We start from the raw sequence: 26450 nt of genomic DNA, 5'->3' as shown, positions 1-26450 counted from the left end.
CACTTCAGCCATGAAGAATGGCATCAGTAAAGTAATTACAGTCTATACTTGTCTCTCATTTATGTCCTGGCTTGCAGTGGCTTTACACTTGACATGTTTCAGGGAAGATTCATGCTACAAACCTTGTAATAAGTTATTTTACCCAAAGAAAAAAGAAAGAAAATAACAGAGAAAAGTTGTGAATTTGAATTTTTTTTACAGAATAGGACCCTTTTTCGGTAGAACAGAATAGGACCCTTTGGTCAAATGGTTATTATGGTCCTAAAGATTGATTATACGGCTTGGTTTGATATGTGGCATTGATCCAGTACTAAGGGTAATACAGTCAGGTTTGATGCCTTCCTACTGTCTTAAGCTTTTGATGTGTTGGTCAAATACTTAACTTGGTTCCTAGTTAAAAGCTACCATTTTGATTAGAAGTACTGAGGGTATGTAGTACTCCATGAATGTAAGGATAATAAGAAGATGGTACGTCAAAGATTCCTGACCTTCTCCATATGCTGCATAACATAAATATAGCCAAAAAAATCTTCCAGGTGGCAAATTAGTTTTGAATTTGAAAGGAGTTTCTAATATCTCTCCACTTCACAAAATCCTCTTTAGGGGGTGTTTTGTAGTGTGGCTGAAAATTTGGGTGGTATATTCTCAGCCACACCACAGGGATGGTTAGTTGATAACACACCACGCCATAGCAGATTATGAGGGTGTTTGGTTCTATTTACGTTTATTCAGTAAATATTTATTGGTGGTGTCACATAGTCACTATCTCAGCATGTTTTCTCTTTTGCTCTTCTACATGCATCGAAAATGTAAAAAGTGAATTTTGGTTTTTGTGCATGCCAGCCGTTTTTTAAAACTTCCACAAACGGCCAGGCGTATATTCACTGTTACGAAGATGTGGCGCGTAGTTGTCATAAGCGATTGCAATTATTGCATTTCTCAGTTTTACCAGCTAATAAACTACAAACCTTTATTCAATAAACATAAACGGAATCAAACACATACTATACCTTCTCTACTATGATCAAAATTTGGTAGCCTGAATCACACCACACCCACATAGGCATTCTGTAGGGTGTGGTGCAGTTCAGTGCACACCCTGTATTTTGATTCTATTTATCCCATATATGCAATGTGAGGTAATTCATGTCGTCAATCAAAAGTAATATTTTATTTTTGGCATTTTTAAGAAAAATGCAAGTTAATAATACGAATTCATTTAACAAGTGATCAATTATTAACCATGACTACTACGAAATAATAAAAACATAGAATATGAATTAAAATTTATATTATTAAAAAATAAAAATAATATAAAAATATAAAACACATATATAAGAGAACTATTGCTAATGATAAATAATTACTAAAAAAATAATCTAGAAATATGTAAATACGTAAAAAGTGAATTTTAAAAAGATAAATATTATTAATTACATACAACGGCATTGGAGATCATCCGTTACAATGGTAAAAAAAAACTTAGGGCTTCTCATATGTGTGTGATGTATCAGAAAGGAGGACGGGACTATAATCTCTATAGTGTGATCTGAACCATGAGTTATAAGCATGGGTGATATTAAGGAGTCTGCATCTCTTGTTCACACAAACTCTGCCTATGTTTATCGCAGCCACACATAAGAATATCCCATCCTCTGTATAGTATTATACAAGGAGAGATGTTTCCAATTCACAGGGGGGTCGTGTATTGTAGGTAGACGTGGACAAAATTCTCATAGGCAGGAGACCCAGAGTCGATATTAAGACCATGGTGTGGTCAAAACCACGAGATATTGGGTTCTAAACCACATCAGGCCACAACCAAATGCATCAAAGGTGGTGTGGTGTGGTGTGGTGTGGTTTGGAACCCAATATCTCTCATGGGTCGACAACACTACCGAATGCCACCTTAATCTATATAGCACTTTGGATTTACTACAAACTAGACAATGTAACCCCAGAGAATGAACACGCTATTGAAGGATACTGCTGGATCTTGTGTATATAAAAAAAGGATGACTAATGTATTCACTATTGATTCAGTGATGTAGCTCAGTGTATATGTCGTTGTTTGTAACAGATCTCACCAATTCAGATATACTCCCTACACAGTACACCCACACGCATATCTCAGCGTGCATTGGGTGTCACGGGGAGATCTTCCCAATGTACGTGTGTGTTGTGGGGTGCACTCTATGGGAAACTCATGAAAGGGTCATTTTTGACAAATCCGTTAGACAATGAACAAAATAATAAAAACATTCTTATATTACACTACTCTAGTTTGAAAGGCCACTTTTGGCCTGAAAGTTTGAAAAAGGTGACTTTAATAAAGTTAATTAAATAAATTGTTTCAAGATCTATGATGGTATAAAGTTAATTAAGTAAATTAAATAAATTACTTATTATGATAATTAAGTAAATTAACCTATTATGTAAATTAGGCAATTGAGTATGCAAATTAAATTAATTAAAGAAACTAAGTTAATTAAGTAAAACCTAAACAACTAAATTAAGCCAATTAAGCAAGATTTTAAAACCGACCTAAAAATGAATCCACTTTGGCCATTGGTTTTTGGGTCAATGGTTAGATCTTCTTATCTAAATAGATGGGCCTATAGCAATTTAAAATTAAAAGATGAAAAAACTGCCAAAAAACTGTTGTTCAAGTAAAACGGGTTAACGACTTGACACCCCGGTTAGTGAGTCACTGACCAATTCAACAGTTTTTTGCCAAAGAATAGTTTGGGGTAGAAAATAGAACTTGTCTACTAACAGATTTTCAGGCCAGACAGTCTGACCATCCAGGCCAATGATAGATTTGAAAACCAAAAAGTGGTTTGAGTCATTTAACTATTCACATCAAGAATTTACTAACCAATTCAATGCTTTTTTTTTTTTTTTGAAAATTCCAGGGCAAGTATAAAATAGAACTGGACAGCTGACTAGTTCTTGGATCGAATGGTTAAACCACCTGGATCAAAGATGATTTTAAAACCATGCAATTAGTTGAATTGATTAAGTAAATTAATCAAAGTAAATAGTGCAATTAGAAAAATTAAGCTAATTTGGCCATGTTTGGGAATGCTTAAACATAAGTGCTTATTTGGGCCATTAAACACTTATTGGTATTTAGGAAATAATCCCGAAATAAGTGCTTGTTTTAAAAATAAGGGCTTATTTTTAAGCCCAAATTTCCAGCTTTTTTAAGTACTTATATAGTAAGCACTTATTCAACTTTTTCTTCCAAAATTATCCCTAGTTGAATTTTAAAATACCACTTATAAAATTATCCCTAGTTGAATTTTGTAAAAAGTACTTTTATGAAAACACTTTTATGAAAGCCATTTATAAAAGCAATTTTATAAAAGTAGTTTTATGAAAGTGCTTTTAAGAAAGAACATTTATTAAAGAATTTTTATGAAAGTACTTTTATAAAAGCACTTTTACAAAAGTACTTTTATGAAAGCATTTTTACAAAAGTACTTTTACAAAAGCCCTTTTACAAAAGCACTTTTATGAAAGAACTTTATAAAAGTTTTATAAAAGTACTTTTGTAAAAGTGCTTTCGTAAAAGTAATTTTGTTTCATAAAAGTACTTTTACAAAAGTGCTTTTGTAAAAATATTTTCATAGAAGTACTTTCTTAAAAGTGCTTTCGTAAAAGTGTTTTCATAAAAGTACTTTTATAAAAATACTTTCATGAAAGTACTTTCTTAAAAGTGCTCTCAAAGGGTATATTTTGAAAATTTGAAAGAAAATGAATGACAAAATAGTCACAAATGCTTATTAAGTGCTTATTAAAGAAAAAGACTACCAAACACCTAATATGAAATAAAAAAAGTTGGGTGCCAAACGCAAATAAGTGCTTATTTGAATAAACACTTGCTTTTAAACACTCCCTTAAACTAATAAGTAAAAGTCAACTAAGTGAACTAACTAATTGATTAAGTAATTAAAGTAATTAAGTGAATTAGTTTAATTAAGCAAATTGAGTTACTAAGTTAATTGCGTTAATTTAGTAAATTAACTTATTGTTATCTTACTATTAGTTGAGCTAATTAAGTTAGTGTTTAAATAACAATTTACTCTTAATTGTTGTTAAGATTACTGTTAAATTAATTATTGACAATTTAATAACTCTAATTTTATAAATTTCTTTACTTCAAGATTAATAAAATTTATTTTTTAAATAATAGATTTTTTTTACTCCAAAGTGGTTTTTTCAAACTTTAGGGTCAAAAGTGTCATATTCAAACTTGAGAGTCCTTATAAGCATGTTTTTATTTATTCATTGTCTAATGGATTCATCAACAGCATTTCTAATGTCGCCTGTTTTTTTCCTTAAAGTGGCCTTTCCATTATAGATTGAGGGCAAAAATGGTCATTTTAATTCTTTAAGGTCGAAAGTGGATTTTTTTGCAAAGCCCAAGGCTTGTTCGAGCCAAAAATCCTATTAAAAACTAATGCATAAAAGCTAATATTAATTGTGAGAACGACAAGTATAAGATAGGACCTATGTCTGACATGGATGGTAAGATTGATACAATTAATAAACCTCTTCTTCTTCTTCTTTTATTATTATTATTATTATTATTATTATTATTATTATTATTATTATTATTATTATTATTATTATTATTATTATTGATGTAGTGCAATCCGGTCACTCCTAGCTGGCACTCACGTGGCTCCTGGAAGATACCTGAAATGAAGAAGAAGAAGAATCCCCGGGGGCTTGCCCGGCGGGAACACTCCGATGCTTAAGTTGGTACTATGTAGGAGAAGCAAGGAGAAGACGAAGGCTAAGAGTGTAAATAGCGCGCTATCACTATACTCGAGAGATTAGAAGTCTCAAGAAGAAGCTTTTCTTCTGCCCTAAGGGCTTTTTAATGGGGCGTTCATGCCAGGTCGGGCATAACTGCCACTGGGCTCCTGCCACAGCCGTTACCTACTCCTCGCCTGGGTGAGTGACACGTCTCCAAGGTGGCAGGCACGCCTCCGCTTGCTGAGAGACGTGGACGCAGATTGTCGAAAGGACAGGGACTGCACCGAAAATAAGGGACATGGCGCAGTCTGATTGGCACGACCTGTCAGATAGAAGCTTCTTGAGGAGTGCTCATGCGGCTCATTCGCGAGCTACTTTGTAGCGAGCTCAAAACACTTCAGGATCCTTGGGATGACTTGTCTGCTTGGGAGCTTGGGCAAGCTAGTTCCCCTAGCTCGCGAGCTAAAGTTGCCTCGGAGTATCCCTTCAAAGGTTGCTCGGGGAACCCGAAACTCACGTTGTGGCGAGCTCCTCCTTCTGTGAGCTACAATGTAGAGAGCTGCTTTATGGGCCCGTCACTTGGTTGCACTAGGCTGCAATGCTGAGCTGTCGCTCGTGCTGAGTCAGTGTCCATGTGTCACCATCTCATAGGTCAGGTCAAACTGTCCTCCATCAATTATTATTATTATTATTATTATTATTATTATTATTATTATTATTATTATTATTATTATTATTATTATAAATCTACTTCGATTATATTGGAATGTAAATTCCACATCAACCATGTTTGTTTGATCAATGGTGATAATCCAAACTTCCAAGGTTGTGCTAGGGGTGGTAGAGGAAAGCCATGGCCCCTCCTATGCCTTAAAAATCCCCACAATACTCATTTAAATCTCACCTATATTTTAGCCTCTCTCATCCATGTTTTCTAGTTTTTGGCACCCCTCAAGAAAAAAATCCTAGCTCTGCCCCTAAGGCTATATTTGGTTTGAAGGATAATGTAGGGAAAGGAAGGGGGAAGGTAGGGAAACCTTTACAACCCTTGTATTAGTTTCCCTGTCTTTCCCTTCCTTTTCCTTCAAACCAAACATGGCATAAAAGTTGTCATGTGGAAAATTCACACGATCTTTATAATCGGAGAGAAGTAGAAACGACCTTGGAATTTTTCATGTGGCAACTTATTTTGGGTCACCAAACGATGGGTAATTTTTAGATCTGAAAATCATTATTCCATGCGTTCAAGATAAACTGTTTCTATGCACATATTTTAAATCAAAGTCTGTTCAATTTGATAGAAAATAAGAAACAAGAAACAGAAAATTGAGGAAAAATTATTAACAAAATTTGCAAAATATCTTAACAACTTTGTGTTTGTTTCTTATTTTCTGTCAAACCAAACACTACCTAAAATTTTGATGCAGCCCAAACATTACTCATGCAAGACTCCTCCAATACTGAATGAGGTACAGAACATATTTTTACTAACGTCTGTTTCATTTCTTGCCAAAAGCAGAATTTAGTACCGATTAAAGCAAAAAGGAAAGAACAGTATGAAAGAAATGAAGTATGTCGTTTGGTTCAATCTAACAAAAATAAAAGAAAAGAAAATAGTATTCTCAAAATTCTTCTTCCCACACTCCATTTATAGAAAATATTTGAGACCAAAACACCTTGCCACATGTACAAATTAAACTTACTTCTATAAGTTTTATATAAAAAAAAAATCAAAATTCCAATAAACTAATATATTTTTTGAAATCAATTACCAGATGGTCCATCTGAGTTTGAACGTGTGCCTAACCCAGTGGATCTCCTCTGTTTTTTTTTTTTTTTTTTTTCAACAACAGATTAAAAACTTTTTTTTCCTTAATGCTGTGTTTGGTTTTCATTCGAACCAGAATTCTTGCCCTATTTTTTTGTATTAAGTAAAGTTTAAAAATAAAAAAGAAAACAGAAGCATGTGCTACCAGGAAGCAAAGTTGTACACAATATATGTTTTAAATAATTACAAGATTGACGGGTGCCTTAATTTTTAAGCTGGAGGCAGTACTTCAATGAACCTTGATGACAATGAGACCATGTGGGTGGGCCACAGGCACTTAACAAGAAGTACAGACATGCTTTCACATTGGTCTCTCCTGGAGATTTCAAAGTTAAAAATCAATCCTGATTTAAACAACTTATATGCTTCTTATCTTAAAAATTACTATATATATATATATAACATATGATCCCATGAGCCAAAAGCTTGCTTTACAGGCATCTGCTTCCTGCAACTCACTGTTACCCCCTTTATTTCCATATTTTTACTTTAAATTGTTAAAGATGATATAAATTAAATATAAATAATAGAATTATATACTATTTATTTATAAAATAAATATATAGTGTGTTAACGCGAAACGGTCTAACCCATTCGGCCAAGATAATCGTACCAGTAACTTGTGACACAGAGGGAAAAGTGGGTCGGCCTCCGGGTTGATTTTTAAAACATTGCTATTAGGTGCATAATTTAGATGGGTTGGGTTGAGTCTAAGTTGAAATTTGGGCAAGGATTACTGTTCAGTTATCTGAATCTGATTAGACTTGAACCTTGGGCAATTTGACACAATGCCATTGTATGTATGCATGCATGTATATAATAAGAGAATTCTTTATTCTGTATATAATCTGAAATCATGAAAACCCAGCTACATATTAGGAACTTCTTCTCCATAAATTTAATATACAAGTATGGGACATATTCTCTGAATGCTATGTGAGCAGGGTTTTTATTTGCAGGAAATCCGGGTTCATGTATGAAAGCATCCAGGATAAATGCATGTATTCTATATATATATATATATATATATATATATATATATATATATATATAATAATTAAAAGGCAAAACTTCTCTAGTTAAATGCTGAAACTTGCCTTGGCTTCACATCTTGGCCATAATAGTTAAATTAGAATCAATATTTTAATAACAACATGTAATGTCAAAGCCTGCACATGATAACTATTAAAATATTAATTCCAATCAATTTGAATGCATAGTAAAAGAATCTTTCAAAATCCAAATGCCTCTTAGTCCTTTTAGTCCTTTTAGTTTTACCTATACACGTTTATGGCACCTTTTTGCTCGTATAGAACAAGGTTCAAAAAACCACAGCATTGTACTCGATATATATTTGGATACAATAAATATTAGGATCTGTTTGGTTCGTAGTTGGAATCAAAATTTTTAAGAATTAGAGTCTATCCTCATAATCTATTTGGTTCAGAAAGGAATGAAAATAAGAATTAAAATCAGTAGGAATGGGATTTCATTCTCAAGAGAGAGGTAGAAAATGGTCATTCTCTCAAACGGGGGAATGCCATTCCAGCAGGAATGAAAATGGGATTCTGATTCTGCCCAACAAAACAGTTAGAACTGGAATAGCTCATTCCAATTCCGATCCCAGACACCTATTCCTGCAAACCAAATAGGGCCTTAGTATTTCAGGTTTTGGTTCTTTTTCATGGATAGGTCAAGATAAGACTGAACCCCTATAAAAAAATATACAAGAAAAATCTGGAGCATGTGTTCCAAACACCTAATGCGTATGTGTCTCGATATTTAAACCTTGATATATAATAATATTAAAAATTTAAAATCAATTAACTTTAATATGCTAAGAAATATGAACATTTTACTAAAAAAGGTTAAAAAATGATTATATCTAAATTCAATTTGAAGTCAACAAGTTGGGTTAGGGTTAATATTTGAGATTCAACACTTCAAGGTAGATTATTATTATTAATATGCACCATCATTTAAAAATATATCTGTGATCAATTGTATTGAACAAAAGCAGATACTACGTGTAGGACATAGGTATGTAGCGTTGGGGTGTCCACTTGAGTGTTCTCTGTGAGGTTGAGAACAGAGAGCAAGGGAGTGGGAGTGGGGAAGGCTAGGGTTTCAAGGTGAAAGCAAGGATTAAAAAATTGTTATGTATTGGTTTGTATTGGTCGATATATATTGTTCTGGGACCTATCTAATACGTTCCCCCCCTCCCCCCTAATTAATTTTGAAAAAAAATAAAAATAAAAAAATCATCGATATCGCCCAATACACCTCTACCGGCTTATCAGGTGATTAGATATTTTGAAGCTTGAGTGAAAGAATTTACAGAGGGCTTCAAGGATGATTGATGAACATGTATGAGGCTCTTGGACCGTCCCCTGTTTATAAAGTTTTTTCTCGGGAAAAGAAGAGGAAAACATTACCTGCGACCAAGGTCGTTGAGCCCAGTGAAATTCAACTGATGTGATATATTGAATTTATTGCAAACACTTTTAGTGGATTGTCTCTAAAATCAAGAGAATTATACGCTCCTTCCAAACCGTTCAACACTTCCACTGTTGTTACTCCGGTTCAGTTTTGCGTGCACGAGGATTTCGCTTTTCTTGTTTTGGAGGTTATTCAACATTTCAACTGTTTATTCAAATTCAAAGATTCTTATTTTAAGTTGAAAGTTCAACTGTGGCAAGCAGAGATGAATGATGGATATAACCATTAAGTTTGAATCAATTCTTCTTCATGGAAGCATATTTTATGGTACAATGAATACACACAAGGCTACAAAGATTGAACTTGGGGCTCTATAATGTTGCACCTTGAATTTGCAAACAATAATGCTATAATATAGCACCTCGTCTATTGGGGTTGCAACATTTATAGCCTAATTAAGGTGTTAAGGCACCAGTACTAGAAAACATTGGATATTAAAAATGTCTTTCAACTAGGGGTGTCAATTGGACTGGAATTGTTGGTCCAATCTGGTCCAGTCCAATGAATATTTTGGATTGGTCCAGAGACTGTCCAATCTGTTCAAATTCCTGTTAATTTAGACTGGTTTCAACTCAAATCTGGTCCATTGACACTTGTGTTCGTATCTTTTATCAATGGACTAGATATTGGCTCAATCCAATATAAATTCATTATGGACGGATCAGGTCCAATCCAATATGTCATATTGGTCCATCCAAATTTAATATATCTTATTGGACCGTCCAATTCATTCAAATGGATTTTGATTTGGACGGAGTCCAACCCAAAACTGGTCCATTGACACCCCTACTTTTAACTCATCAAATTTTTGGCCAAACAAGTGATGAATTTTCTAGGGATTGTGCTGTTTGGACGGGAGTTTTCCAACATGTGATCTTGTTTAAAAAAATACGATTTTACTGATGTAACAGTTTGTTTTTGTTTTCAAAAACAAAATTTGACAAATACTGCCTTAGTTATCGCCTTCAATTTGAGTTTAATTAAAGTGTATTAATTTGGAATATCATGGACCATCTCCCTTTCTTCCCTTCCTCATCCCCAGCATCTTGAAGGATGCATGGCACATGAAACTGTCAATATAGCTGCTGGTCAAATGGTATCCTTGCGCCAATTGCATGAATTGGGATCTGCTCTCCACAGAGCGTGCCTCACAACGACCTCACAGCAGGCACATCCCAGCGTGCATTGCAAATATCTCCCATAAACAATGACATATAAGTATGGGAAATGTTTTCAAAGCACGGCAAAATGTGCCTGTAAGGTCAGTGTGAGGAGCAGATCCGGTCTCCAATTAGACAATTGAACTATTGAATCTAGGGTTTTCCACAGGACTGATTTTCTTGAAAAAGTAAATCTAGATGACTCAAGATTCTTTCCACGAGGAAGCTCATGTGGCAGTCCAAACAGGATCCATTTAAGCTTTCAAGAAATGGGGTTCCAAGTAAGGGTGCTCACGAATCAGTTAGTTTACTTTTGAAATCGAGCCAAAGACGATCAATTAACCGATTGATTGGTTTAGTTAATTGTAGGTTTTGTTCATTGGTTTTTTGGTTTTATATTTATATAAAATATATAAAAATATATGTATGCCGGTTGGTTCGGTTAACCGCTGGTTTTCTATATTGGTTAATTGAAGCCGAACCAATACCTTTGGTTTTTTAGAAATACCGAATCAACTGGTTCGATTTCGGTTGAATTTTCAGTTCGATTTGGTTTTGCTTGCTTACCCCTAATTAAGGTTTCATTTGGATAAGCGCCAGCATTTGTTCTTTTAAATCCCATAAGTACAAAGCCTCAATTTTAGACTTTGTGTTTTGGGGTTTAAAGGTGTTTGGCTTTAAATTATTATGTTTTCGAAAGCAATTCTTACAAAAATCATTTTTTTGCTTAATTTTGTTTTCTACAGTATAAATCTTAAAAGCAAAAGCTTATTCAAACAGAGCATAACTGCATAAGTTAAATTATTTCTTTTTCTTTTTTGTCCCTCTCTCTCTCTCTCTCTTTCTTTAAATACATGATAAGTTTCAGTCAATAAAGCACTCCAAGTAGCAAAAGAAAGCCTTTTTTCAAAGGTTTTTGTTTAAAAAATTTTTAAGTTTTGAACAAATGGGGTTTCAAGGTCAAAAGTCAGGTGAACCAGTGGAGAGAATAAGCCAACCGGGTTCAAACATTGGCCATGTGATATTATTATGGTTTTAAATTTAGTAAGTAATTTCACAATTTCAATGATTATGTAGAAAAAAAAAAAGAGAAAACAGGACGAAATGGAAAACATACTTAGCTGTTTTTGGAACAAATAGAAGCTTTATCTTTATCTATTAATTTAAGAAGCAACCAAATTGTTAAAAAAGAAAAATATTTCATTTCAAAGGAGGTGGAAACGTATCAAAAGACAAAATTTAGTACTCTGATTACTATTACAGAAAAACAAAAAAAAAAAATGCATTTCTCCAAGCTCAATTCAGTGATTGATGTAGTGGAAAGCTAGCTTACCGAGCTCAATTCAGCAGGATTAGCTTATACTTTTGTTTATTATTTTTTTTTTTTATAAAACTAGGAGGTGCTACATAAGAATGGGATAACACGAAACCAAAAATCACAAAAGCTTACAAAACAAAACAATGAGAGCAAGAGCCCACAGCCTTAAACAATCCAGTCCAACTCTTCTTGATTAGCCTCTCTACAACACATGCCTATGCATATATTGAACACCACCCTCCAATCTAGCCTTTAGATCTTAGAGCTATTTAAAATTGTGTAATTCCGTGCTCCTTGCTCGTTGACAGTTGAGACGTCGAACTGTGTAGATCATCTAGCTGAGCTGCAAAAGAAGAGATTAAAGTGTCTGGATTCCTTTATCTAAGGTGGGCACTTCGATGTTTAAGTTAGTGATGAGCTGTGAGAATTATAAAACTTGCGAGTAAGAGAGCTATTAGTGTTGAATCTTGTGTACATTTTCCGTGAATGGGGATGCCTTTATATAGGCTAGCTGTCGCAAGGCTCATGAAGCGTGTCTGAGATATCTGGCTTGTCTGCTTCGAAGGAAGTTTCACACCCAAAGATGGACTCCGTGTAAGCAAGTAGTTTCTATCCAGTCGTGTTCAAAGCGGGTGGGATGATAACTGACTCTTCTAATATGGCGTTGTGATCCTGGGGAAGTCAGAGATGATAACCCACTGAACGAGGAGGTCGTGTGGCATGTCAAGCAGGTCATTAGATGATAACTGACTCTCTCTCTCTCTCTCTCTCTCTCTCTCTTGCAGGGAGAGTCACCCTCCTCAATTCCATGATTACCTCTATGCCCCAATGATCTTTCAAGGTCCCTCTAGAAAATGTGAAAGAGATCAATAGACTCCAAAATAATTTCTTATGGGCAAACAGTAATGGAATGAAGCCTATACACCTCATGAGCTAGAAAAAAATATGTTCACCTAAGATATAGGGTGGTCTTGGGCTAAAAAACCTAAGATGGATGAATGGCACAAACCTTGCTAAGCTTGGGTGGAAGTTATCACTGAAAAGAATAACCTATGATTTAAGTTGTGAAAAACAAATGCCTAAGTAAAATAGACTTTTGGAATGCCAAGGATAAAAAAGGGATCTCTTGGGCATGGAGGGGAATACTCAAATCTAGAAATTTACTCAGAAGAGGCCTTGGCTGATCAATTGGAAATGGGAGATCTACTAATTTTTGGAATGACAAATGGGTGGGGGATGACATCCTTAAAAATATTAGGATAGAGGACAATCTTGTTAATGAAGATCTCAAAGTTAGTAACTATATTGATCATGAAAGAATGATTTGGAAGGAAGATCAAATCTGCAAAATGGTCCCAAAGCCGATTTGGAGCAAGATTAAAGCGATCTTTATCCCTTCAAATTCAAAAGAAGATGAAGTCGTTTAGAGACTCGACCCTAAGTGGAATTTCACTATAAGATCAATGTACAAAGAAGGTTGTGTTAGGGATAATATGCAAGTGCAGCAAAGAGGCTTCCTAAACACTATTTGGGGCCTCAATCTCCCCCCCCCCCCAAGATATAACTCTTTATGTTCCTGCCCCTTAATTGTAAACTGCCGTCCAACCTCCTTAGAAGAGGGGTATGAACATAAGTGAGGCATGTAACTTTTGTGGAGATGACGAGAACATTGATCACATTTTCAAAAATTGCATGACTATAAAACAAGTTTGGAGACTAGTGGGCCAAGACATTGTGAACCAAATGGACAATGAAATCTTTATTAATAGTTGGTGGTCTAACATGACCATTAATAACAGCCATGTAACTCAGTTAAGCAGAGAAAAAGCAAGTACTATTCTATGGTTCTTGTGGAAGAATAGAAATGAAAAAATTTTTAATAACAAAAACATCAATCCGGTCAGGATCATTGATAAAGCTCAATCTTTCTACAACCAACTAGAAATTTGTAAACAACTCAGCTACGGATAAAATCAATAAAAAAGTTAGGAACTCAGTTTATTGGAGGAACCCAAAACGGGGGGTTATCAAAATCAATTTTGATTCTTCCCAAAATAGTAAGGGGTGTTGTGTTTTTTAAAGCTTGTCATATTGGGGAGGCATCGCTAAATCTTGTTGAGGCGTGGGCTGCTTGGGAAGCCCTCAATATGGCTTTTAACTTCAAAGATCAATCCATTTACATTGAGGGTGACTTGTTCATCGTCATTTCCTGCCTCATGAAGACGTTTAACCCGCCTTGGAGACTTCAGACTATCAACGATGAATGCTTCAAAGTGGTGGAGTTGCAGGATTGTAGTGCGATTTTCTCTCATGCCTTTCATGAAGCTAACCAGGCATCTGATTGGTTGGCGAAACAAGCTCTCGACTCAGATTCTCCTATTAGCAATTTTGTCCTAGTGCTTCTTAGGCCTCTTGAGTTCATTTGTTGGTGCAATTTTTGGGGAAGAGCTACCCCCAGGCTTATGTAGCTCACCTTTACTCTACCAAAAAAAAAAGAGGATTTTATTCAATACGTATGGTATCTTCCAATATCTTCCACTCATAGCACCGATTTGTGAACACTCGAAAGACATCAAGAAAGGGGCAAATTTTGAAGCCAGAACCAAATAAGTGTTAATCTGCAAGTTCAAACTGATAGGGTGATATGGTTTACATTAGATATTGTTTCATTCTTAGCAATCGATTGTTTTATCTTTCTATTTGAACATTTTCCCAAGTGATAAATGCTTGTGCGAATGACTATGTCCTCTTTCCCATGTCTCTCTATTTTATAATGCTCTATAATCTGGCCCTGTTCTTTTAGTAATATTATTATTCATCTCTCTACCAAAACAAGAACCCAACTCAATGTCTCTACAATATCAATTATATCTTTTCATCTTTATATTTATCATACTTTTTTCTTATTATGATTGAATGGTCAACATATTGCTTTGTTTATCCTCACCTCCCATCTTTCAAATTGGGGCAGATTTTACATTCTTTACATGTTAATAATAATAATAATAATAATAGCAATAAAATGGTGCCAAATGATACCAGGAGTAGTATGTTTTTTCATTATATGATATTAGATATGTCCAGTTTGCTCTATAGTCAAAGGGATTTTGAGGTATTGAAACCATCCCTTTCTTTTTCTTGTTTATTGGTGTGGGGAAACTTTGTTTGGTGGCAAAACAATAGGGCTTGTGTGGAACATGTTTTGCTCTTTGTTTCAATGGTTCCATTGGCTTATGTGGGCTATTTTGAAAAATATGCGGTTGTTGGTAATTAAGACCATGTTCCGTGACTACCATCGAAGATTAACTAAGGGTGTTTGATTTGCTAGATTATGTTTTGTTAAATTTATATTCTGTTCAGAATCATCATGATAAGTTGGTTGCTATGACTTGGCTAGCAAGTAAGTATGGGCCATCTACTGTAAGTACTGCTATTTCCTTGTTGCTAGTTTACCATAATCCATATTTCCTGTTTGCTATTGTCAAATTTTGACACTTTGGGAATTTTGTCTGTTATAAAAAAGTAATGACACAAAATGCCTAGATTTTTTAATAGGCTTAGACAGTCTTGGAATGAAATTGATTCCATACCCACTTTACAAGTTGCATTACCTCGAGATGGAAATTTCAGAAAGCACCTCGACATGACTTAAACATGATAGCGTTATGCCTAAAATTACAGGGTAGCCCTTTTAGATAAATTTTGTCTTCCCTGCCCTCGTAACCAAACTTTAGTTGTATAGTGTTTGTGTGAATGAGAAAAGCAAGCATCCAAGGGATGTCGGCGAAGGGGTTCAAAGCATGGATGTTTTGAAATTTAGGACAATGAGGTACGTCCAAAAAACTATCACTTCATAGGAAAATACTAACTGGCAGAACCATGCTTCGCAGTGGCTAATGACAGGATAATGATCTCCTGAAGATGGTTTATATTCAAAACAAGTACTTGTAACTAGTTTTGCAGAAACTAAATGCTTTAAATTCAAATAAGACGAGAGATATAATTGATGTTTAAATTCAAATAAAACGAGAGATATAATTGATGTTTAAACTCAAATAAGACTTGAGATATAATAGACGATTATCCTATAACAATTGAACAAAGGAATCCTATATTCCCTTCAATTACAAACAAAAAATGTTTGTATAATTGAACACGTTTTTTTTGCTGTTTCTGAGATGAAATACCAAGTCTATTTAGTTTGCAATCGCAATTAAAATCAAAATCCTCCGAAAAACAGCAGAAATGGTTCAGACAGGAATAAGAATAAGAACTTAAAAACAGCAGAAATGGGATTTGATTCTCAAGGGAAAGGCAGGGAATGGCCATTAAGGGGGTGAATGTTTTTTCAGTTGGAATCAGAATAGCCAATTATGAATCTGATTTCAGACCCCTATTCCTAAAAATTAAACAGGGCACAAGATTCCGGGTTGGAATGATTTTCTTTCTATTTCAATTTTCAATTTCTTTTCTTGACTATTAAATAATCAATCAGGCATCAGCCAATCAGGTATCGCTCCCATGATTACAAAAATTGAAAACAAGTGATCTCAGAGCTACCCATCAATGCAATTGTAAAATGATGAACATATGATCATTCTATTATCCAATTGCTCCAGTTAATTGAGTTTCTTGAACAAAAATGCCAAAAGAAACAGATCTTAAACTGTGGAAAAGCAGAAATCTTTTATATGGCTATATCAGCTTGTGAAGAGAGAAAAATGAGAATAAAATACAGTGGGAGAGTGAGAAAGGAGAGGGCCGTCGATTTACTTGTCCGAGTTGTCTGTGTTAAGTCCATTATTTAATCCTGCACTATGTGCCTGACAGATGAGATATGAAGCACCCTTGTCGCTTCGAATACAAATGATTCTCCTCATCAACTCGTCTCTCTCTCTTTTTCTCACTTTCTCTAAACCACTCACTTTCATTGACACCGAAATACCTGCACACTTTCTCACTCCACTTTCTCACGCACGCATACATATCTGAAAAACGATGCAACAAGAATGGCATCATATGGCAAAGACATGGGTTCAATTCTACTACACACGGGACAAAACTCTGCATTGGGAATATCTCCATTTTCATTCTTATGCAGACGACGTTTGCCTGGTAGATGTGGAAAGATGTCGTGGGTAGCATATCTGAAGTAACGGAAACTACAAAATGAAACAACGACAATATGCCAACAAATCTCATATCAACCATGAGACGAAATGGATTTTAGACTCTTGTCAGAAATTATTAGTCAATCTCTGTTCAGAAAATGAATTCTCTTCTCATGGATTTTAGGGAAAAAATCTCTGAAGTCTGACATGCGAAGAATTTTCATATTTCATCACCACAGAGGAAAACAATAAGAACATCTAAACAAAAAGAGAAGCTTAACATAACCACATTGAAGAAACTTTCCATTGCCAATCTCTGATCTGAAACTAAATTTTCTTCGAATGGATTTTTTGACAAAAAAATCTCTAAAGTCTGACATGCCAGCCAAGTGTTTCATGTTTCATCACAGCAGAGGAAAATAATAAAAAGTTGAACATAACTAATCAAAAAAGGGACATTAAACATCACACAAGCAGCTCTCATTATAATTAATTCTCAGCCAATTGTAATACTCAGAATAGCGTATACTGCCAAATTAAGGCTAGCAATCATTGAGCCACAAATTTGTTCTCTTAAGCCCTCAATACTAAAAACGCAAGAAATTTTTCAGAAATAGGACAAGTTCTTCTTAGATCAGCAGGAGATCAGAAGTTGGAAAGGTTTCTCAGTCACAGTTGATTCAGAAACACGGACCAATAAGACTTCATCATTTCCTCCCGCAAATTTATTTGTTTAAAAATCAAATCAAAAGATAAATAAAATCTCCTATTGTCAAAAATTTTCTTATCAGATCAACCGTAACAAAATAAAGGAAAGATAAACGTAGCACCTTCGAAGAAACCTTTCATTAATAATATATAACATAGAACCAGGCTAACATAATATTTAGTTCTCGGCCAATTGAGTTAGTCAGAATAAAATAGAATGTATCGCCAAATTCAGTTTTGCAAGCCTCACAGCTACATTTATGTTCTCTTAAATCTTCAATACTAAAAAGGGAAATTTTCAGATATAAGAAACCTATTTCTTATAGATCTGGCAGGAGATCAGAAGTAGGAATGGTTTCTCAGTCACAGTAAATTCAGAAACACGGACCAATAAGAACTCATCATCTCCCCCCACAAATCTATTAGTTTAGAAATCAAATCATAGAATAAATAGGTAAAAGTAAATCAAACACAAAGATCATCAGAGATTTAAATACAATGAATCATGAGACGTCATATTGTTGCAGTTTTCTCATCAGTTGATCCTTGTAGCAAAATAAAAGGAAGATTACCATGGCAACTTTGAAGAAACCATCCATTAATAATATCACATAAAAGCAACTCTAATAATAGTTAGTTCTAAGTCGATTGAAATACTCAGAATAGTGTAGAGCCACATTTATGTTCTCTTAGATCTGCTGGAGATCAGAAGTTGGAATGGTTTCTCGGTCACGGTTTATTCAGAAACACGGACCAATAACATTTCTTCATCTCCGCCCGCATACTGATTCGTTTAAAATGAAATATAACAGTGAATCAAACAGAGATCATCAGAGACTTAAATACAACAAATCATGAGATGTCATTTTGTTTAAGTTTTCTCATCAGAAGATCCGTGTAGCAAAATAAAAACACATTAAGAGAAAAATAAAAACGATTATTTATAGACAAGTAACATGTGAACAATTTTAGCGTGCAAGAAACATAATAGCAACCAAGGTTCACAATTCAGTGATAGAAAGCACAAGATCATCAGAGACCTTGTGCTAAGAGGAAAGAGGGCACAAGGCTCCCAACACGAAGTGAGGAAGGAATACAAGGTATAAGATTAGGGAGAAGATCCAATGCCTTGTAGTAAGGGGATCTGTTGTGGTTATTCACTCCACAAAGAGTAAATCTATCAAGATCATCAGAGACTAAATACAATGAATCATTAGATGTCATATTGTTGCAGTTTTCTGTTTTCTCATCAGATGATCCTTGTAGCAAAATTAACAGAACATAAGGGAAAAATAATGGGACAAAAAAATGAGAAACAAGTACCAGGTAAACAATTTTAGATGAGAGAGAGATGATGGCCACCGTGGTTCACGAAATGGTAAAAGAGAATAATAATTTATTGATCAACAATGCAGAAACCTTAAAGAGCAGCACGAATTAGGGACTACCATTTGAAAAACAATTAACTTGACAGTTACCTGCTCACTATCAAAGTGCTATGAGTTGGGCAATACTTTGAGCACAACACAGAAGTAAACTTACTGCCCACAATAGCAAAGAACAATCTAAAAAAAATTATATTGATTAGAAAGATGGAGTCAGGACAGAATATAGTTGGAATGCTTTAAAACAAATATAGCACTGAAGTGAAGAACGATCAGCTAGAGCTAATACTGGTTTTGCCATCATACCGGCAATCAAACCAATAGGGAAACAATCTCATCGTCATCTCATTCTCCCCAACCCCACTCCAATAAAAGAAAATGTCAAAAATCAACTAAAAAGTTTAAACAACTCTAGCAGTGACAAATAGCCTGATGAGTTAATTATTCAAAAAGGCATCAGATCTCGACGATGGTAACATCACTGGAATAATTCAGACGCAAATTACCCATTAGAAAGAGATTCCTCACTTGCCAAACTCTTCTAAATGAACTTGGGTAAATAAAAGTAGTTTGATCAAAACTAGTAACAAAAGAGACTGAAATAAAAGGAAAAAAGCAAAATAATTATAACTTTTTGTTAAGCTCTTCACAAAAGGCAATTAACAAAAAATCAATAAAAACTAAGAAAGAGATCTCTTGTCAAGATAAAGATATCTCATATATAAGATACAGAAAAAGAGAAACTTAAGGAAATATTTTCATAGACAGAGACGGAAATCATAAAACATATGTGGCTGCGAAAATGGACACAGAAAAATATATCAAATCATGGAAAAAAAACCCCACATTAACCGAAAAGATTGAATGATAGGAAGGGAATGATCAGCTAGAGCTAATACTGGTGTTGCCATCATATCGGCAATCAAACCAATAGGGAAACAATCTCATCATCAATTCATTCCCTCAAACTACAATACAATAATTTACCAGAAACCAACAAAGGAGGTTGTTTCAGCAAACCCTGTAAAATAAAATCTTCGAACTATTAAAAGCGCCATTAGATCTCAAAAGTGGTAACGACGTCATTTAAAACATTCAGATGCAAATTATACGTTATAATCAGATTCCACATCCCCAATGTTGGGCAAACCATTATTAACTCGAAGAAAAAATATTCATGGTTTTCTTCCCATCAAGAGAGGAACATAAATCATTATTAAAAATTATTAACTCCTGGACTTTCTACTGGATAAAACATAAATCATTTCAGAGAGGAACATAATTGGAAAAACAAAATAAATATAAAACTGTGTTATGATTCTTTACATTAAATTTGTGAATCAAAATACAGAGATGTGAACTCTTCTCTTCAAAAACGAGGATGAGTAAAAGAACCATTTCCAAATCAAAACCAATGAGATGAAGATCGTAGAACAAGTATGGCCATGAATAACAGAGAGAAAAGCTAACCCACTGGAAATACACCCAATTAAATGAAAATATTGAAAGATGGAAGTGATGAATGATCAGCCAGAGCATGCCAGTATTGCCATCATATTGGCAATCAAACCAATAGGGAAGCGATAACATCATCATCTCATTCGCTAGGATTCCATCCAAAAAGCTAATTTAACCAAACCAAAGTAATGACAAGAAAACTTTCAAAGATGGTAGAACCAAAGAAAACTTTTAGACGCCAATTAAACATTAAGAAGAGATTCTTCAATTGCCCAAATCTTGATTCTCTCTAAAATAGAAGTTAAAGTGAGAAGCCATCAAACACATAAAGAAACAATCACATTTTTTTTAAAATATAAAGAAACAAACACATCATTCATTCACCCCAACTCCTATACAAAAAAATTAGAAAGAAATCAACGAACATAAAAAAATGATAGTAATCTAAAAAGGAAAAGTAAAATTGAAATAAAGAGGCATCAGATCTCCAAGGTGATAGCATCAATGAATATACTCAGGTGCAAATTACCCATTAAATGGGATTCCTCGTATGCCCAACACTTCATTATATCTATAACAGAAATCATATAGAGATAGACAAGAGAAAAATGGAGGATAGTTCAGTACACGTGGATTCAAGGAATCAATCAGCCTTCAGATCACCATGGCGGTGGCATCAATGAAAACATTCAGACACAAATATCCCATCAAGAAGAGACTCCACATTTGTCAAATTCTCCATTTTATGCGAAACAGAGATTTCATCAATAGGAAGAATAAGCTAAATCAAGGAAAAATCCCCTATGAATAAAAAGATTGAAAGATAAAAATGAAGAATGATGAGCTAGAGCTAATACTGGCTTTGCCATCATATAGGCAATCAAACCAATAGGGAAAAAATCAAAACATCATTTCATTCTTTGTGTATTACTATCACTGATATAAGAATTTGTCAAAAATCCAAAATACGTCCTTTTAAATAAATACCAGCAATAACAAATATTAAAAGTAAAGAGTCGAGAAACATTAAAAATTTCATTGAAATAACGATGCATCAGATCTCCAAGGTGATAGCATCAACGAATATATTCAGACGCAAATTACCCATAAAAATGAGATTCCTCATTTGCCGAACCGCTGATTCTATCAAAATCAGAAACTAAGAAGACAATAGGGAAGAATAGTTGAAAGAAAAATGAAGAATGTAAATTCTCGATTGATGTAAAGATTGTATATACCTACAATTTAGCGGCTCATACATCTTCCCATAAGACAACTTTTTTTTTTGATAATGCATGTTACTGTTAGTTTTCACACCTCTCTGACTGGACCTTTATCTTTTGTAATCTTTTAGATTTACTACCTATAAAAAATATGTGCTTATCCAGACCAATATAAAAAAAAATTACTATTCTCTTCAAAAAAATTTACAGACACAACAAACGTAACATGAAACCTCTTGATGAATTCAATATAGTGAATATAGAAGATATGAGAAAGAAAAAACATAGAAGAAAATCCGAGGACAAGTGTTCTGTATATGCCGGAAATATGAGCTAAACCATTAAAAAACATCTTTGAACGAATAGAATGATCATCTAGAGCTAAAACTAGTATTGCCATCATGGTGGCCATAAAACCAATAGGGAAACAATGACATAATCATCTCATTCCCCCCAACTTGGATGCAACAATTTACCAGAAAAAAAGACAAAAAACTTATTTTACAAAACCATAGCAATGACAAATATAAAATGTTTACAGTCTAGTGAAATTAAACATTATTGAAATAAAAAAGCATCAGATCTCCAAGGTGATAGCATCAATGAAAATATTCAGATGCAAATTACCCATTAAAATGAGATTCCTCATTTGCCCAATATTTGTATCAATCTAAAACAGAAATTATTCCCAGAGAGAAGGTAGATGATAGGAAATCAAAGAACTGGATTCAAAAAACCAATCATGCTTTAGATCTCCAAGGTGGTGCCATCAATGAAAACATTCGACGGAAATTACACATCAAGATGAGATTTCTCTGTCGCCAATTTCTTTGTTCTAACCAAAGCAGAGATTACATTGAGGTGAAGAGGAAGATGCCTCATCTCCCACAACTCATCATTCTACCTAGTGCAGTTATTAAATGAAGAAGCGAGGAAAACCAATATTTGAAAAAAGGTTCCATGGACACCACTAATCTAACAATCGCAATTTATAGACGGCAAGTTAGTGAGAGGCTCTGCTTAGCAGCCTCCAATAGTACCGATCTATTTGGGATTCAAAATAGGCTCTGTCTAGCAGACCTGTCCCAATAAGGAATAATAGAATGATATTTGAGTAAATACAACATGGAAAATTTAATAGAAAGAAGGAACAAAAATTCAACATCAAAAACAGAAAGTCAAATCAAATAAACCAGTCCCCGGACGAATGAAATAAATGATATTTGAGTAAGAGGAACAATGTATATGAGATTAGAACAAGATGAAAACAAAGAACAATAGAATGGAAGAGAGGGGAGCGTTCTCTGTACAGACAGAAGAAACAAGAGATGGAAAAGTAGGTGCCCCAAACATCAACTGATCTCTCTTCCAATTCAGAAATGCTACCAAGTGAGAATTAAAAGGGAAATTAATAATGGTAAACACAAACACGGATTTGATTTGAATGGGGATTAGGTAGGTTCTGGGTTAGAGCTTGCGTACGCCTTTCTTTGTAACTTGGAAAGTACAAAGGGAAAAAAAAAGAGATAAGAAGAGAGGAAGCAGAGAACCTTTCAGGAGCACACATACAACATGGGCATCTGAGGAGGAGCACAGAACAATGTTGCCATTGGCCGGCGGCGAACAATGCCACCGTCTCCTCTAAGATGACGAAGTGTTGTTAGGGTTGTAACGTATATATACTAGTTGAGATTTTACAACCCTAGTTTAACTTGTACTAGCGCCAGCGGGGACCCGCCTTGCCCAGTTGTATTTCTGTTAAACCCGGCCCGGACCAACCCGCATCAAGCTAGCACGAAATGCGGGTCGGGCCCAGGCCAAGCATGTGAGCATGTCTTGTGCCTGACCCGATCAGAATTTTTTTTGGAAAAATTCTCGATTATTATCCTATATTTTGGGCCTAACGCCACTTTGATCTCTGAATTTTAAAATACAGTAATTCGGTATCCGAATTTTCAAAAGGTGAAATTCAATACATGTCATTAATTAGATGTTAAGATAAAAATAAGTCTCAAATCCTTGCCAATTCCACTCAAGAATCGTCAATATTTGAATGGTTGATAAAAAATATTAGATGATATTCGAAGGTTATTTGTGTTTTTTCAAATGTCACTTAACGGCTGATTAACAGTTAGTTAATGATAAATACTAGATTATAACATTTTGAAAATTCAAGTAATGAATTATCACATTTTAAAGTTTAAAGACCAAAATGACACTAGACCCAAAATACAGAGTACTAATTGAGAATTTTCCCTTTTTCTACGACAAAAAAACAATTCATTCCCATGACAATATGAGATTTAAAGAGATCTTGGCACTAAACCACTTGATAGTCCACCAACGCTGGCACATCACCCTCCACAATGACACAATGAAACTAAGGCTCTAGGGTGCTCATAAAAGAAACCAAGCTGAATCCCGTTTGGTGTTTTAGAAAACTAAAAGATAATTTCCTATTTCGGTATTTCCCTCTCCCATTTATCTTTTCCTCTTCTTTTTAAAAGAAACCCTAGCTCGATTCTTCAAGTTCATTGTTTATTTTGCCTTTCAACCTCTTATTTTTTCAGTCGTTTCTCCCCTAATCTCTCCTATGTCCCATCTCTCTATTAAGAATTGTAAAAAGCTCAAAATGAAGACAGATGTTAAAAAATCAGTTGACATATTGACTTCTAAAGAGCAAAAATAAATAAATTAAATTTGTTTGAAGGATCTTCGACTTTTACCCCGTGAAACAAGAGAAAGATAGGGAAATAACGGAAAAGATGGGGAAACCAATACAAGATTTGTAAAAATCTTCCTATCTTTCTCTTTCTTCTCTTACATTTTCCTTCAAACCAAACATAACCTTAGATTTAATGGTAAACAAAAGTAAATCCGTCGAACTACAAGACACCCACAAAAAAGATGGTCAATTGATTCTTGTTATGAGGGCATAAATTGCATTCAACCTCTATTGTAGTTGCAGGTGTTCAAATTTTTTATTATCAAACCAAAAATCGAATGGAACCAAATTGAATAACCAAAATTAATGCAAGTCAATTTGGTTTGAGAAAAAAATTCAACAAACCAAATCGAAAATTGAATTTACCAAAATGAATATATATTAAGTATAACCATTAATATCAACATGCCTATTAGGTTCTATTTCCAAACCCAAATGAGCTCCCCTAATTCTAGAGCTTCGTCAAATTAATTCCTTCTTAATTACCCAAAGAGCATTAGCGATACACTTCCGCATAAAGAGGTGTATCCTTGGTTGCAAGTTAAACTCTGCAATTCGGGCCCTGTGGGACCAGTTAAACTCTCATGCCCCCATTTTTTATTTTTTTATGGTTGCATTTGAAAATGATGCAAATGAAGTGTGCTGGTTTAGGGTTAATTTGATCTCTGGTAACAATATTATATTTATACATTGACAAATAACAAAAAATATATATTTCCGGTGCATATTTACATGATAATAAGATATAAAAGTACATCAATAGAAAAAAAAATACATTTATTTAATAAAAATATAAATTTATCGATAAAACTAACCCAAATTTATAATTTTTTATGAATCATTTTACACTATTCTGGTGATCAGAAAACGCGTTTCTTTCTTCAGAAGTAGAGATAGAAGATATTACCATATCCTTTGTTAAATATTTATTTTCATCAGAAGCAATTGATTATTAACAGCAATTTATTTCTTCTTGACTCCCCCCTGTCGACAGAAAGAAATTAAGGAAGATGCTTTCCAAATTGGGCCCACTAACATGATGATCTCGGATAACATTATGAGCGCGCTCATGAGGCGCTCCACTTCCTCAAAAGTCAAAACAAAACAAAGCAAAACGTAAAAATTTATGGGTAAATTTTTTTAACTATCTTTATGGTTTGTTAATTGACTAGTTATATTTTATTGTTTCAAAATTGAATGAGGCTACCTTTACTGTTTCTCATAATTAATTTACTCTATTCTTACCGTTAGCTTCCATCAAAACTCATCCAAAATGTCTAAACTACCCCTTTTATGGTCTAAAATATTCAGTTTTGCAATGGCGTCCAGAGTCCTATGGCTTAAAAAATGCAGAGCTCAAACACGACCATACAACAAGACCGTGAAGATAGTCTTAAGACTGGCGGAATCCCTCAAGTCTTTTTCCTATCTCAAGCCCCTAACAATCGAACATAAGTGGCCTCCTCTGTCGACTGGTCAACAATGAAATCAATAGCTGTTGTTGCAACTTGGATGGTCAGTTTCAATTGGAAAGGGGAGACGGAACATAGGAGAATAGAGAGAGGAACAGGAAAGAAAAGGGGAGAATGGTTAGGTGATTCTGTCGCTGGGTGGAGTTACAGGGCAGTGCCACCGTCGTCGCCTAGAGGAAGAAGAGAGGGAGAGAGAGAGAGATCAGAGTTCATAGGGGGTTGCCACTGCTGTCGCCCAAAGGAAGAAGAGAGAGAGAAAGAGAGATCGGAGTTCAAAGGGGGTTGTCACTGCCGTCACCAAGAGGAAAAAGAGAGATCGGAATTCATAGGGGTTGCCATTGTCGTCGCTCAAAGGAAGAAGAGAGAGAGAAAGATAGATCGGAGTTCGGAGGGGGTTGTCACTGTCGTCGCCCCTATTCAATTCGCTCATACCACTTAGGTTGCTGTCGTTGACGCCCCCTATTTGGTTCACTTGTTCTCTGCTTCTTCAACAGAGCACCCCCACTATTGAAGAATAAAGAGGATGAAACTGGAAAGTTCATTATGAGGAGCTCCAATGGAGAGCACTTCAAGGTCGATGAGGCTGTCGCCCTTCAATTTGAGATGATCAAGCAAATGGCCAAAGATGGTTGGTCGAAGAAGAAACCCCATTGAAAGAGAAGGATTAATAGATACTCCTGTGAATAAAAAAATTTGAAAGATATCAGTACAGTAGAGATTGGCTTTAATTCTTTTTTTCTTTGTTTCTTTTTCTTGGTTCTTGACTGTGAAAAGATTGAAAAATGCTTTAATTTTT

The 26450-nt window shown here is 34.7% G+C and overlaps 17 non-coding genes across 17 annotated transcripts; all 17 read right to left on the bottom strand.

The window, feature by feature from the left end:
- Window positions 1–16827: 16827 nt before the first annotated feature.
- On the bottom strand, window positions 16828–16925 carry LOC148790298 (small nucleolar RNA R64/Z200 family). The gene has a single exon (XR_016079047.1). It is a non-coding gene; the product is annotated as a small nucleolar RNA R64/Z200 family (small nucleolar RNA).
- Window positions 16926–16996: 71 nt separating this feature from the next.
- On the bottom strand, window positions 16997–17099 carry LOC148790297 (small nucleolar RNA R64/Z200 family). The gene has a single exon (XR_016079048.1). It is a non-coding gene; the product is annotated as a small nucleolar RNA R64/Z200 family (small nucleolar RNA).
- Window positions 17100–17158: 59 nt separating this feature from the next.
- On the bottom strand, window positions 17159–17242 carry LOC148790296 (small nucleolar RNA U54). The gene has a single exon (XR_016079015.1). It is a non-coding gene; the product is annotated as a small nucleolar RNA U54 (small nucleolar RNA).
- An 82-nt stretch (window positions 17243–17324) lies between these two features.
- Window positions 17325–17399, bottom strand: LOC148790295 (small nucleolar RNA SNORD18). Its single transcript, XR_016079066.1, has one exon. It is a non-coding gene; the product is annotated as a small nucleolar RNA SNORD18 (small nucleolar RNA).
- A 327-nt stretch (window positions 17400–17726) lies between these two features.
- Window positions 17727–17801, bottom strand: LOC148790294 (small nucleolar RNA SNORD18). The gene has a single exon (XR_016079067.1). It is a non-coding gene; the product is annotated as a small nucleolar RNA SNORD18 (small nucleolar RNA).
- A 66-nt stretch (window positions 17802–17867) lies between these two features.
- Window positions 17868–17937, bottom strand: LOC148790293 (small nucleolar RNA Z199). Its single transcript, XR_016079016.1, has one exon. It is a non-coding gene; the product is annotated as a small nucleolar RNA Z199 (small nucleolar RNA).
- A 279-nt stretch (window positions 17938–18216) lies between these two features.
- LOC148790292 (small nucleolar RNA Z199) lies at window positions 18217–18286 on the bottom strand. The gene has a single exon (XR_016079018.1). It is a non-coding gene; the product is annotated as a small nucleolar RNA Z199 (small nucleolar RNA).
- A 289-nt stretch (window positions 18287–18575) lies between these two features.
- Window positions 18576–18651, bottom strand: LOC148790291 (small nucleolar RNA Z199). Its single transcript, XR_016079017.1, has one exon. It is a non-coding gene; the product is annotated as a small nucleolar RNA Z199 (small nucleolar RNA).
- A 391-nt stretch (window positions 18652–19042) lies between these two features.
- LOC148790290 (small nucleolar RNA Z102/R77) lies at window positions 19043–19127 on the bottom strand. The gene has a single exon (XR_016079038.1). It is a non-coding gene; the product is annotated as a small nucleolar RNA Z102/R77 (small nucleolar RNA).
- Window positions 19128–19224: 97 nt separating this feature from the next.
- LOC148790289 (small nucleolar RNA Z101) lies at window positions 19225–19313 on the bottom strand. Its single transcript, XR_016079034.1, has one exon. It is a non-coding gene; the product is annotated as a small nucleolar RNA Z101 (small nucleolar RNA).
- Window positions 19314–19652: 339 nt separating this feature from the next.
- LOC148790288 (small nucleolar RNA Z102/R77) lies at window positions 19653–19737 on the bottom strand. Its single transcript, XR_016079037.1, has one exon. It is a non-coding gene; the product is annotated as a small nucleolar RNA Z102/R77 (small nucleolar RNA).
- Window positions 19738–20296: 559 nt separating this feature from the next.
- Window positions 20297–20379, bottom strand: LOC148790287 (small nucleolar RNA Z102/R77). The gene has a single exon (XR_016079042.1). It is a non-coding gene; the product is annotated as a small nucleolar RNA Z102/R77 (small nucleolar RNA).
- A 326-nt stretch (window positions 20380–20705) lies between these two features.
- LOC148790286 (small nucleolar RNA Z101) lies at window positions 20706–20793 on the bottom strand. The gene has a single exon (XR_016079035.1). It is a non-coding gene; the product is annotated as a small nucleolar RNA Z101 (small nucleolar RNA).
- A 275-nt stretch (window positions 20794–21068) lies between these two features.
- LOC148790285 (small nucleolar RNA Z102/R77) lies at window positions 21069–21153 on the bottom strand. The gene has a single exon (XR_016079039.1). It is a non-coding gene; the product is annotated as a small nucleolar RNA Z102/R77 (small nucleolar RNA).
- A 126-nt stretch (window positions 21154–21279) lies between these two features.
- On the bottom strand, window positions 21280–21368 carry LOC148790284 (small nucleolar RNA Z101). Its single transcript, XR_016079036.1, has one exon. It is a non-coding gene; the product is annotated as a small nucleolar RNA Z101 (small nucleolar RNA).
- Window positions 21369–21822: 454 nt separating this feature from the next.
- On the bottom strand, window positions 21823–21907 carry LOC148790283 (small nucleolar RNA Z102/R77). Its single transcript, XR_016079040.1, has one exon. It is a non-coding gene; the product is annotated as a small nucleolar RNA Z102/R77 (small nucleolar RNA).
- Window positions 21908–22026: 119 nt separating this feature from the next.
- Window positions 22027–22115, bottom strand: LOC148790282 (small nucleolar RNA Z101). The gene has a single exon (XR_016079033.1). It is a non-coding gene; the product is annotated as a small nucleolar RNA Z101 (small nucleolar RNA).
- Between the last annotated feature and the right edge of the window lie 4335 nt (window positions 22116–26450).

The sequence above is a fragment of the Nelumbo nucifera genome, chromosome 7 (genome assembly GCF_055504915.1).
Source record: "Nelumbo nucifera cultivar China Antique chromosome 7, China Antique-T2T, whole genome shotgun sequence".
NCBI lineage: Eukaryota > Viridiplantae > Streptophyta > Magnoliopsida > Proteales > Nelumbonaceae > Nelumbo > Nelumbo nucifera.
This window is presented reverse-complemented; position numbering and strand designations above follow the sequence as displayed.